Below are 14,977 nucleotides of genomic sequence, written 5' to 3' on the forward strand. Positions count from 1 at the left end.
TTAGTTTTATACATACATTTTATTATTCTATCTATTTATTATCATTTGATTAGTTTAATAGAAAAATAAAATAAAATTAATTTTCATTTTCTAACTATGTACAAAATTTGTATTCTTTTTCAATCCAAGGGTATCAAATTCTTAAATTTTAAGTTTATTTATTTTAATTTTTATTGATACCATTTTTTTAAATCCAACAAGTTAAAATTCTAAATTTTAATTAGTATGTAAAATTTTTGAAATATAGTTTAAAGTTATAAAATTTATAATTTAATATTTTTTATTAAAGTTAAATTTTATTCTAAATTAAAATTGAGAGTTACTTCACTAAACAAAATTTAAATTAACATCTATAATAAGATAAATGAAATTTTTAGCGGCAATGTTAAATGTAACTTCTTTTTGGTAGTCCACTTACCCAATTTTCATGGTAACTCCCTCACACTTTTCTTTTTCCCAAATCTCCTGTTTGTTAGCTCCTACAGTTGATTCAAGTTTGATAACATGCCGCCAACCCCTTTGCTAATAACATTTTCTTTAGTTTCTGTAAATCCGTAATTTCTTAGTTCCTATACTCAGATCAAGCCAACTAACCTTTCACTCAATCCGTTTCTATTTAGGTTCTGAGTACGATCGCACTGGACATTTTGTGGAAGAGCAAGGGATCACGATTTGCAGTTCGAGTGCCATCAGTTCGAGTCCCCAAAGAAGCAAGCAAAATCAATCCAAACCCAAATCGCAAAGAAGACTTCCGCTCACTGTCACTCTCTCTGGTAGTGCTCTGAATCTTACTTCTCTAAAACACTATCCGATGGATTTAAGTTTTCTCTTGTTGTCCTATTGTTGGTGGAGATGAGTGCGTTGGCTTGGATTTGCATGTTTTATTCATTTATCCTTTTGATGGTATAGAGAATGAACTACTGGTACAAAGTATAATTTAAATGTATAAATATAAGTAGCTACTTAGGGTGTGTTTGGGAAACTCGTTGGAAGAAAAGAAGCACGTTTAGACTTCTTGAAAGTTTCAACTTTTGGTTTGGCAAATTTTTTTTTCATGAACGCAGAAGTGATTTTGCTGCCAAAACCAACGTTTACAAGAAGCAACTATTTTTAGCTTCTGCGTTTTCCTAACGAGCTTCTAGCCATGGATACTAACTATTTATTTATCTTTTACCAACTTTATCCTTCGTGTATGTTATTATATTATTTATAAAATTCTTGTTATTTCTATTTATATGAGCTCTATTTTTCTATTATTTATTATTTTTATTTTTTTCAACTGTTTGTTTGATATTATACACTTTTATAATTGTGATTTTTGTGTATTATATTTGTTATTATCTTTTTATAATATGATTTATTGATTCTATTAGGTAAAGTAAATAATATAAAAAAATTATTTAAGTTGAGGTCTATTTTAGTAATTTTTTATCTAAAAGTGATTTTGAATGGTATAAGCCAAACAATATTTATTTTACTATAATTAATTTTGATACAAAAATTACCAAACATAAATCACTTCAACACAAACTTACTTTTTATCAAAATCAAGTTTGCAAAATCAATTTTATGTAAACTCCCGTTTACAAACTGTAATCCAAACACACACTTAGTAGTATGTACTAATGTGATTAATTACATTCCTAATTAACCTTAGTTATCTTTTATATGCTGAAATTCCTAAAATCAACATTATTTTGGTAATGCTCATGGCCATAGCAAAGTAGCAAACAAGAGTTATTGTTTACATTCCTTAGCATTTCTTGTATTTCTTACTTTTGAATCTGATTTTATGCATTTAGTTCTGTATATTCTAAATCACTTCAGAAGAAGAAGTTCCACCATTTAGATCACTATGGTAGCATCCATTCTTCAAACATGTAATTTTTTATATACTCAACTTTTTTAAGAGCCTAATCTTTGTGAATATTTCTTTTTATATGAGTGTTATTTTGTGATCATAATAATGTTAGTCAGTGTAGTTCAAACTATTTTCATGAGAGAGATTTTAGTTCGATGTATGAGGAAGAAGGAAGCTCCAAGAATGGTAAGAAGCATTTTATGTGTTTACAGGGCAGATTGATCAATAAAAATGAGGTGGCAGTAAAAAAACTTCTTAAAAAATGTAAGGATACTTTATTTGATTTACTTCTTTCTTTCGTTATAGCACTAGACAGTAGTTGAGACTATTTGTTGACGATGATTCTTTCAATTATTAAAGCGTAGTTGTTGTTGTGTGATTGAAATTTGAAATTATTTAACAGAGAACAAGAAGAGAGAATTCATAATTGAAGTGGAGGCTATAGGTCATGTTAGAGATAAATATCTTGTGTGCCTGTTTGGAGGGAGTTAAACAGGTACTTATTTTTAGCAAAGCAAATCATTTTTAGCGTTTGTTTCAATGTTCAAGCTACTAATGGATTAGTATGTGAATAATGGTAACTTAGAGTAATGGATGCAAGTTGCCATGGAACAAGGAACACTTACCTGGGAGGTTCGCATGCTCGATAGTTACCTGGCAAGTTCAACTTTAAATATTGAAATATTGACTTTGATAATTGCTAACACATTTCTATTTTTACTTTTAAATTCTTTGTCTCTAAATGGTTTTGATTGCAATATGATATCTTACTTACATGAAGCAATTGAATTGAAAGTTGTTTAACAGGATATAAATCTAGCAATATATATATTGATTGATGACGAGTTTAATGAGATGTATGTTTTATGTTGTGAAAATGAAAACTCAGCCTTATTGGATATGCATTCTTACTTTTTTTAACTACGTTAAATTATTATTTTAAATAATGTCTTGGGACATTTTTTTTCTTGAATTAAGAGATAACACAATCTTATTTGAATGTTTTTGCAGGTACTCCCATGAAGACGTTAAAGATCTAATAATGATGCATTCTGATACTTGATTTTGTAATAGTTTAAACTCATTTACTTCAGGATATTTGCTTTTCAACATTATTACTTAAATTTCACATTTTATTACTAAGAATACTACTTATATGGATATGGCTACTTTTTTTAATTTTGTATGATATAATTTTGTAATATATATATATATATATTTTAATTTATCTTTTATGATTAGCCACGGAAAAAATCGTGGCTAAATAACCCACCAACATTAGCCACGGATAAAATTGTGGCAAAAAAGCCCAGCCTGCTAATATTAGCCACAGAAAAAATTGTGGCGAAATTATACTTGTTGGTTATATGGTTATCATTTAGCCACGGTTTAGAGTGTGGCTAAAGTAGTGAAAACCGTGGCTATGCAAATGTCTCCACGGATCACAAAACCGTGGCTAACTGAAAATGCGTCGCCCTTGTTAGCCACGGATACCCATTCGTTGCTAACGCTTCATTGCCACGGTTTTTCTTGATTTTAGCCACGGTTTTTTCCGTAGCTAATCACCGTGTTTCTGGTAGTGAATTAATCTGTAGTGAATCTGAACTCCATTTAAAAATTGATCGTTGGCCACTGGATTGCTACATAAATAGGGACTAATGCCAGAATCAAATGCGGTGCACCTTCTAGCAAGAAATACTTAGGTGCTATTAGATCAGGCCTTGCGTTGCAGTAAAAGAAGGGAACAGATGGCCAAACATTGAAACAAAGCTATGGGCTCATATTCCCTGTGGGCTTCATGGTTACAGGAGAGGAGAATTTGTTGTTGGCTATTGGTCCTAGCCTGCTGTTCTTCTTTGAAATGGACATTAAAGGAAGATACTGGATGACAAAAAGCAAGCAAGTCAGGCCCAAAAAAAAAAAAAAAGAAGCAAGTCCAACCTTAAAAGGAAAACCATGTCGCTATGGCTGCTCAGTGCTCGTTAAACAAAAAGTTAAAAGTCAGAATTGCATTTTGAGCATGGAAAATATTAAAATAAATCGCAAAAAAGTTCTTAGAAAGATTTAAATGTCAATAAAAATATATTAAAATGAAAAACACTCAGTTTTTAATTTTTAAATGGACCTTTGAATCTTGTTTTGTAGAAAGGTAAATCACAAGGATGTAATAAGAGGATATGTTCCAATGCAGCTAATATTTTGTTGAACCTCTGTTCCTAAATATATTTATCAAAATTTGTCTATGATTCATGGTTAGATCTGTCGAGTTATATTTTGTTCCATGGATATTTATATCAAAATTAGCATGATGAATAAGTATAACTATCAAGTTTTATAAAAATATGGGTAATTTCATCAAACTGTGAGGATGAGACTGAGAAGATGGATATTGCTGTAATTGAGGAACCATCTCTTATGGCTGTTCAGGACAAGTACCCGCAAAATGATTCTAAACATAGACGGAAGATTGGAAATGATAAGAAGTGGAACTGTGAAAGAACCTTGTCAAACATGGATCATACTCAACAGAAGCCCAATAAGAAATAAAAAGATGACTGAAGAATGAGGGTACGGATGAGTCTCCGACAAAGGCCAGATTCGAAGAAGAACAGTTAACATATTTAATGGTGGAGGGTGCCAGCCTTCAAATGGTACCCAAGGCGCCATGAAAATTTTAGTGTGGAATTATCGGGGTTTGGGGAGACCCCAGATAATCTACAACCTTAAAGGGATGAGCAAATCCCACTCTCCCGAGATTGTTTTCATTAGTTAGACAAAGAATCAATCTCCGACAAGTGAAAGCAAAACTTCGTTCATGTGGCTATGGAAATTGGAATATTGTGGACCTGGTTGGGGTGGCTGGTGGCTTAATTTTGGGATGGTGGGATACTATTAATCTTCGTATTCAAAATAGTAGTTCTTACTTTATAGCAACAGATGTTCATGACACAAGCAAGAACGAAATTTAGGGGCTCATTGGAGTTCACCTAAATTACTCAGGCATTATTCGAGACTCTCAGTATAATGAGCTCTTCTCTATTATTTGGCAATTCCAAGGCAGAATGGTTATTATGGGTGACTTTAATGCTATAGCTGGACAAGCAAAAAACAAGGTGGTGGTAAAAAAAATCAGCAACCTCCGTTCTAGCATTCAATAAATTCATCAATGTCAATGAGTTATTGGATATTGGAATGGTGGGTCACCCCTTCACATGGACAAATAGAAGGCAAGGTTTAGAATTGGTACAAGAGCAACTGGATAGCGGGTTAGTTGGATTGAGTTGGAAAACACAATACCTGTGTGCTATACAAAATAGGCTTTCAGAATCAGGCTCAGATCATGCCCCATTCTCATGGAAACTGATTTCCAAATCTGGTGTAGCAAAAGAAGGTTTAAATTCCAACAGCGGTGGTGTTATGAAAGAGAAGTCAGACAAATTGTAGCGGAGGTCTGGGGGTTGGAAGTAGAAGGCTCAGCAATGTATTCTTTGGCCAAAAAGTTAAAGCATTGTAGACACAGGATAGTCCAATGGCAGATTCACCACAAAACAAACTCTAAAAGAGAGATTGAAGAGTTATAATCAGCCATAGAAGAACTTTGGGCAGGGGGAGTTCATAAAGCTAACGAGCTGAATGGATTAGAAAAAAGGTTAGAACTGGCATTCAATAAGAAAAAGAGCTATTGGAGAGACAAATCTCGTATTAAATGGCTCAAAGAAGGGGACCAGAATATAAGATTCTTTCATTAGAAATTCCAAACTCGGATAAGAAAGAATAGAATATGGAGATTGATTAGTCAAAATGGTGAAGTTGCATCTTAGCCGGAACAAATAGCAAGAGTGGCAGAAGAGTATTTTTGAGATATATTCACATCCAACGGTGCAGCTAATCCAAACTGGTTTCTTGAAGATTCGGAACCTACGGTTACAGCTTCCATGAACCAGAGGCTCCAAATACCAGTTTATATGGAGGAGATCAAACGTGCTACTTTCAGTGTCTATCCTCAAAGTGCTCCGGGTGATGACAGTTTCATTGCAAAATTCTTCCATTCCTTCTGGGATATCGTAGGGGGCGATGTGTTTAAAGCTATAAGGAGTTTCTTTTATAAGGCTGAATTCTAAGAAGTTTTAACCATACTTATATCTGTCTGATCCCTAAAGTCCTTGATACCAGTACTATGAACCAGGTGAGACCTATTAGTTTATCCTCTGTTATATACAAAATTATTTCTAAGATTATGGTACATAGAATGCAGAGCATTATGAGTAAAGTCATCAGTCCCAATCAAAGTGCTTTTTTAAAGAGGAGACTTATTTCAGACAATATCCTTATTGCACATAAATGCATGCATTATTTGAAAAATAAAAGGAGTGGTCTAGACTTTGAAATGTCTATTAAGCTTAATATGAGCAAGGCATACGATAGGGTTGAATGGTAATTTCTTTGGTTTATTATGAAAAAGCTAGGCTTTGATTTAAAATGGATTAACTGGACAAGAGAACTAGTAACGACTGTTTTTTATTCTGTTGTTGTAGAAGAAAAATATTTTAGTTTTTTTTATACCAAATATGAGTATTTGCCGGTCCATCCTCTATCTTCATATCTTCTTTTTTTTCCTGTGCAGAAGGGTTATCCTTCTTGCTACACAAGGCAGAGCAAAACATAAAAATTCAAGGTGTTTAGGTTAATCAGAGATGTCCATCAATTAATCACTAGCTTTTTGCGGATGACTCTATTCTATTTTGTAAGAGTTCAACTGAGGCAACTCAGCGGATTCTAGAGCTCTTAGACGATTATGAGAGTTTCAGTGGTCAAAAAGTGAACTTGGGTAAGTCTGTGGTCTTCTTTAGCCGTAATGTAATACCATACCACATAGAGCTTTACGCCTAGGTCGTAAATCAAAGGTGGTGAGGTGTCACTACCTCTAAAAACAAACTACGTACGTAGATATATATGAAAGATAGTTTAACTAGGAGTCTTGAACAAAAGGGGTAAGCAAAACAAAGTATAAATCTCGTCGCACTCGAAACGTTGAGAAAAGAAAACGCAGATAACAAAAAGCAGAAGAGACAATATATAAATATAGATATAGAATTCCAACCAGTTATATAACAAACTCTATTCTCGACCTGCGAAGTAAAGGCGGGCTAATATATATATATACCCAAAAGTTAACCAAAATATAAAATACAACTCTTGATTCTCCGAGTCGACCTCTAGGAGGGACAAATACAAGTTTTAATACAACAGTGGAGAATATACACATATATATAAGCTAAGTACATAAAATGAAAGCTCCAAATGTAGATCTTCGCTTCTGAATGAATCTCTAGCACGCTCAACGGAGAACCTCGCGCCCTGCATCTGAAAAACAACAAATAGAATGAGAACCAGAGATTCTCAGCATAGTAATAGTGTCCAATAGATAAGATATAAGGCTCCGGAAAGCTAGAGACAATCCTAAACTTCTATAACCCAGATCAAATCCTAAATTTCTCACTAATAAAAAATATGGTAATTTTACGTAGGGATTTTAATCTATCTCTTCAATTTCAGTTCTCTACAAACCTCCCGATCGCCAGTTTGGAACAACCCTCAGCATCACCTCTACTAGCATGAGGAGTCTCTCAAAGTAAACACATACAAGGCATATAAGTAATGCACAATTAAGGAAACAGATATAACATTTAAGTCACATAGCATATAGATATAGATAAACAATTAGGCAAGCCAAAATACAATATGCATACTCAAACAAATTATACAATACACATGATGCATATTTGTCCTATGGCTAATTAGTCTCATATGTCGGTTATCCAGCCAAATCTGATATGTCCAGTAGCAAACCCTGGACAGTCCCTGCGTGCGCGCATCCCAAGCTCAACAATCATAATCATTCAATATATATATAAGTGTTCGGCCATACTTACGATGCAGGATCAAAGGAATGAGATGCAAATAATTTAGAATTTTCCATCTTGGAGCAAGTGGTGCAAACCGCAACCCTTGCTACTACCCACAAAGCTCAAATCATCATAACCTGGAGCAAGTGAGGCGAACTATACCCAGAAAGGTATAAGTGTTCGGCCACACTTGCGACGCAGGGTCAACAAAATCTCAAATCTCAACATGGAGCAAGTGGGGGCGAGCCACTGCGTTTACCCAAGGAGACTCATAACTCAGATAAATATCAATTACTATCTTGGAGAAAGTGGGGCAAAACCTCAACCCTTGCATCTATCCAGGAAGCTCAAATAATCTTAACCCGGAGCAAGTGGGGCAAACCACACCCTTGCATCTACCCGGGGAGCCTCAACCAACTAACCTAGAGCAAATGGGGGTGAAACCACAACTCTTGCGTCTACCCAGGAAGTACATTCTCATATGTTCAGGAGGAACAAAGAAGGGGATCTTATCCTTGCACTATCTCGCTGGAAGCGATTTTACAATACTAGGAGGAACAAAGAAGGGATCATCACCTTCCACCATCTCACTGGGGTCGCGCTTTGATGGCAAGCCAAATGTCAGTTCGGAATTTTCTTTCAATAAAAGAGTTGTTTCATTGCAAGCATAGTCCAGACCGACAATTGACCCACAATCAGAATTTAATTTTGTTTGTCACAAGTGCAAACCAATAAAAACCGAGAGTGTTAGATCTCGGATCGTCTCTCAAAGAAATTACAGTGAGATATGTGCGTTATCGGTTATGAGATCAAGTGGTTGCAGATAAGAAGATGAGAATTTAAATGACAAGAAAGTAAAGCAAACAACTAAAGATAACAAATACTAAAGAGACATTCCTAGCAAGGATTGAGAATTGAGGTTTTCTATCCTAGTTATTAATCATAACATAATAATTACCAAGAGTTAATCCTATTATGTTTTCTCCAACACCGGGAGAAGGTCAAACTGGCCTAGTTAATTCCAATCCATAAATAGCATCAATTGCAACAAGATTAACTAACAACTTTAGATTACCAACATAAGTTGGATATTAATGACTCAAGATTACCTAATTTCTCTTTCCAAGTCAAGAATGTAAAAGTCTACTCTAAAACTAAGCCAGGTATTTTATCAAACACTTGGTGTGTATAAAAGAAAAATCATGTTAAATTGCATGAATAATAAAATCTATAACTACTAATTGCAAGAAAATAATAACAATAACTCAAACAAACATCAAAGAAATATAAAACATCAAAATTGCGTTAAAAGAAATCAAAGTTAACAATAGTTCATGAACATAAAAAATGGCACAAATGAGAAATTAACAAAAGAAACTAAGAGAATTAATACAATAAAACATGGAAATATAAATGAAAATACACTAAAACAAGAATTAAAGAGTGAAATTAAAGAGAAACTAAGTTAAGAACCCTAAATTTTAGAGGGAAGAGAGAGCTTCTCTCTCTAGAAATCTACCCTAAAACATGTTTTTAAGCTACCCTAATTGCTCCCCCCTTATTCTTTCTTGAATTTGGCTTCAAATATTTCAGAAATAAGTTGAATTGGGCTTTGGAAGGCTTGAAATCGTGATCCACGTGTTATATTAAATGAGCTCACGTGATCGTTGTCGTGCGTACGTATGCATGACCATGTGTACGCATGGCTACACAAATTCACAAACGTGCGTACACATGCATGTACGCGCACACGCATGATCTCAAATATTCCAAACTCTATATTTTTATGAACTTTCTACTTTTACATGTTTTTTCCTCACTTCTTCAATCCATACTTGCATTCTAAACCTGAAATCACTCAATAAACGCATCAAAATATCGAATGGGATTAAAGTGAATTAAAATTAGCAAATTAAGGGGCAAAAAAACATGTTTTTACTCTTAAGCATAATTTAGGAAGAATTCACAAAACCATGCTATTTTAGTGAATAAATATAGGATAAGTTGATAAAAAATTGTTTTGCTGCAGAATTCAATATTTTACATCAAACTTCAAACGCGCATAACTTTTTTGTTAAAAATTGGTTTCAGTTCGTTCTTCGAACGTTGTAAATTTCACAGATCCAATTTTTATTTGAAATAAGTTTCACCAAATTTGGAGGTCTGAAAACCATGTTATAGCCTGCCAAAGTTGGTCAAAAATTAGTTTTTACCAAAACTTACAAATTCTCTAGTTTTCCAAAACTCACAATTCAAAACCAAACCATTCACTATTAAATCAATTCCGATTACTCCTAACTATTATGAACTACTTCTCAATCACTCCATAAACATATCAAAACCTAAATTCTTCAATCTATTTCGCAAATTCCAATGCCTAATTTATTCAAATACCCATTTTCTCAACTCATTCAACAAATTCATACTCATAACTCCACAATACCCTCAATCATCATCACAATTCATTAATTTCCATTCATTTCACAACATCACCACAAACTCTATCATCATCAATCATTATCAACAACAATGAATAGCAATACAATCCACCACATCAAAAATCATCATCAATCTTTTAATCAAACAACCAATTTGTAACACCTAAAACATATATAAATATAAGAATATAATAATCATAGAGAACTAGCCGCAGCTTGCGGAGTTTAAGCCGACTAGTTACAAATGAAGATATACAGAGTTTAGAATTAAAACAGCTTATACAACCTATCTCTCAAGTAAGCCTCTAAGGCCATAAAGATAAAACACAAAAAGATGTGAGAGTAACTATAACAAAGTAAAATATATTAAACCAAGGAGGAACCAAACTCCACTCTGTCACCATATCCGAAATCTCACCGAAGTAGATTACGACCTGCATCTGAAAAATAACAACAAAGTATGGAATGAGAACTGGAGGTTCTTAGTATGGTAACAGTGCCCAATGATATAAGATGTAAGGCTTCGGGACGCCGAAGGCAATCCTAGAACTCCATATCGCATACGGATATTCAAGCTTAGAACAAAATAAATAAAAGGACTTAAACCATAAATCAGGGTTATCTAAACTTAGGGGGGGTTCTAACTAACATTAATCACACCGATGTATCCCACAGCCTTCGCCAACCTTACCTCCGTGCGATCCCATCGCCACCGCCTACCTAACTTCTTCAGCACCAGACAATCACAATTAATGCAAACAAATAAAACAGAAGTAGAAGCATATAAAGCAAGTAGTTCAAGTAAGCAAATAGGCATGTTATACAATTAGGCAAACTCACGTAATCAAAGCAAACAAGTACATAAAAAATACATATGATGAATGCCTATCCTATTGGCTCGTGATATCACTTGTCGGTCCATAAATGCCAACCCGACACATCCTTTCGAATGTCGCTTTTCTGCCGCACCCACGAATATAGTGTCAGGTACACTCTATTAACCCACGGATATAGTGCCGGACACACTTGCATGCATAACCCAAGGATATAGTGCCTGGCACACTCTTACAGCAGAAAAAATTATCAGTCATAATTCAATCCCAGGGACATAATACCCTGCACACTATCATACTTAACCCAAGGATATAGTGCCTGGCACACTCTCATTATTCAACAAGATCATCATTCCTCTTTGAGTCTTCAACTCATCATGACCATCATCAATTCATCAATTCCATTCCGAGCTCATTAGTTCATCAATTTCCCAATTCATTGTCAACAGTCACCATATGCACCATTCTTCCTTCTCTCAACTAACTCATCCGCTCTACACCAGAAACCTAAACCTCCATTTGCTAACTTTTCAAAGGAAAACCCAAATTAAACCCCTAGGACCTTTCCCATATTTCATTGCTCTAAAAATAAGCCCAAGAGTCTTAAAATGGTGTTATAGAAGCTTACAACCTTGTTGGGAAGGTGAAATAGTTGAAAACAAAGTTTAAATTTGTGAAACAGGGCGTGTGCGTCCGCACAGGGGTGTGCGTGCGCACACCCAGGAAGATTTTGAAAGTGTGCGTATGCACAGGGGTGTGCGTACGCACAGGTACTAAAATTAATAAAGTCTGTTCACTCGCACAAGCTTGCGAGCACCCCTAACAGACGTCCCTTCCCGACTTGTGCGTGCGCACAGGGCTGTGCGTCCGCACAGGTCGTAATTCTTCATTGATGTGCGCGCGCACAACCTATGCTAGCGCTGCTACCAGAGCCCTTTCCCTTGCCTGTGCGTACGCACAGGTCTGTGCGTCCGCACAGAATAACATTTTTGCAGGGTTGTGCGTGCACACAAGGCTGTGCGTGCGCACATTTAAGAAATTCTGAAATTCAGCAACTTTGCAGAATTTCAGATTTTCAACACCAACTTTGAATGATCATAACTTCCTCTACAAAATCCCAAATTTTGCAAACTTTATATCAAATCTAAGGGTTTTCAAATATCTTCAAATGTAAACCAAATTCAACAAATTTTGAAAATCAATGCAAAAGTTATGATCAGACAAAGTTCACCAAAAATTAACTTTTACCAAAAGCCTTAAAGACCCAAAATTCACCAACTCTCTCAATTAAAAACCAAACCAATCACAACCCAACAATACCAAACAACCTAAAAGCCCATACCCTTTCTTTTCCAACTCAACCATCCACAATATCCCAATTACACTACTCAATACCATCAAATTCCTTAATCATCAACATCCAACATCATCATAAATAATCTTTAACCAACAAACAAACATCAACAACCACTTCAAATCCTCATCACTTAACGTCAACATTATCAATCATATCCACATTCATATTACCACACTCAACATACACACTCACCAACATCAACCAATATCAAAATATAAAGTTAACACCAACAACATCAATTTTCATCATCAATTATCAATATACATCCTCACACATCATAATCATCAATATCCTTTATTCCAAACCACCACAATATTTTACATTAACTCATTACCTTAAATTCTCATAATCCTCAATATTAACCAATATAATTAATCACCATGAATACTCATCAATATCAATAATCTCCAATAATCATCAACTACATTAATCCCACACAACCAACAATTACATCAATTCATATATAATCATCCATACACCAACAACATTCAATCCTATCTTAGGGTCAACTAGCTTAAGTGTCCATGAACATTACATATTACATAAAGAAAACCGAAACCATACCTTGGCCGATTTCCAAACGCACCAATCACCAAAATGAAACCACCAAGCTTGATCCAAAGCCTCAACCAACACCAACAAATACCAAGGCTCACACTAACAACACATATATCATCAAAATCAAAACCTAAGATACACAAAACAACTAAACACAAGGATTTAGTGGAACCTTACCTTATCCAACGAGATTAGAGGTAAAATCCAATAATTACCCGCTACTAGAGATCACCTAAATAAGCAAAACCACAAAACTTGCTCAAAACCCCAACCACAATTCACAGAAACTTAGGACACAAAACTGGAGAGTGAGATGCGAGCCCTTACCAGATTTCTTTAGATAGAAAGAAAGAGCTCATCAAAAGTTTCGCATGGCCGCAAACGGCTCATCAATCAGAGGTCCGTAGCTCAAGTTACAAGCAAAAGAAGGTGAGGGTGAGTAGTATTTTCTCTTCTCCCTCTCCTCTCATGGCAGCTGCGCCCTTTCTCTCTTAGGGATGGAAAAATGAGTTCATAGCTCATTAAATGAGCTTATATATGTCGGACCTTAGGCTTGGTTTGGGCTCGGTCCAACCCGTTAGCGTTTTTGGTCTGTTTAGCCAACCTTGGGCCAAAACCTTTAAGATTAGTGCCCGATCTTCGATTCTAAATTATTTTTCTCTTTTCAAAACAATAAATAAATCTTCAAAATATTATTTTCCAAAATACGCGATACTGGACAGTCTAGAGCCAGTACTGCCAGCTTAAGTATCAGTACGCATTTTTACAAAAACTTTTCAAAAGAAATACATTTTCAAGCTCAGAAAAATTCACTAAAATCAAATTTCACATTTTTTTTTTCAAATTAAAAATTCTAAATTTTGAATCTATTTCGGGCACTAAAATTATTATATTAAAATGGTTTTACGTGAAAACGCGGGTTCTTATACAATTAATGTAATTCAACATATTTTAAGGGCCACTAGCCTAAGTTTCACACAACGTTATATATTAACTAAAGAAAATCGAAATCATACCTTAGTCGCTTTCTCCCAAACTCAAAATACCATAATTCAAGCTTCTAAGACTCCAAATCAATTCCCACAAGTTCCAGCCACCAAAGCTTTATCCCAAGCACTCCAATCCGCCAATTTGACTCCAAAATTCACATGTATTCAATCTAATTTTCATACAATTTCATTATAATCAATACTAGAGTTTGCTAATTCAATAATTCACAAAAGTTAGAATTTCCTTACCTTCCCCACCGATGATTAGAACAAAACTCGACAATAACCAAATATTAGATAACACCTAAACCACCAAAATCATGAAACTCTCTCAATACCCAAATCAAATTTGCACAAATGAAGGAGATGGAGAACTGGACACAAAATTTGGAGATACTTACCACTTTGTTTCGATAGAATTGAGGAGTTCAACGAGACAAATGCGTGGCCGCAAATGATACGACGATCGGAGTTCTGGATTGAAAGTTATGATCAAATGAAATTTGGAAGTGAATAAGAGTTTGGTTTTGTTTCCCCCTTCACTTCTCTTCTCCGTGGAATGAAAGAATAAGGGAGAGACAAGCTAAATGTTGGCTTATATTTGGGGGTTGTGTTTGTAGGCTTGGGCCCACTTCGGTCCAGTTTACTCGATTTAGTCCATCGGCCTAACTTTGGGCTAAAATTTTTATAATTAGTGTTTTAATTCGTATTTTAAATATTTTTACTTCTCCAAATTATAAAATTTAATTTTCTAATATTCTNNNNTGACTCATAATTAATTTATTAGTTAATTATTTATTAATTTACCTAGTTTTACACGTAACACCCCCAAGCAACTATACTTAACATTACTCACAACCTAAATATTAACCATATCGGAGCCCAAGATAAATATTTGGGATTCTCCTCCGTTGTTCAGAAATTGAAAAAGTCATGTTCGGAGACATTAAAGATAAATTCAAAAGAAGATACGAGGATAGAAAAGAAGTTTGTTATCATCTGGAGGGAGGCATACTCTATTGAGGGCAGTTGGTG

At 34.7% G+C, this 14,977-nt stretch overlaps 1 long non-coding RNA gene across 1 annotated transcript; it reads left to right on the forward strand.

Moving 5' to 3' along the window:
* LOC110264516 lies at positions 761–2,494 on the forward strand. The gene is made up of 4 exons (XR_002350700.1): positions 761–773; positions 2,074–2,125; positions 2,265–2,357; positions 2,448–2,494. It is a non-coding gene; the product is annotated as an uncharacterized LOC110264516 (long non-coding RNA).

This window comes from Arachis ipaensis, chromosome B07, assembly GCF_000816755.2.
Source record: "Arachis ipaensis cultivar K30076 chromosome B07, Araip1.1, whole genome shotgun sequence".
NCBI lineage: Eukaryota > Viridiplantae > Streptophyta > Magnoliopsida > Fabales > Fabaceae > Arachis > Arachis ipaensis.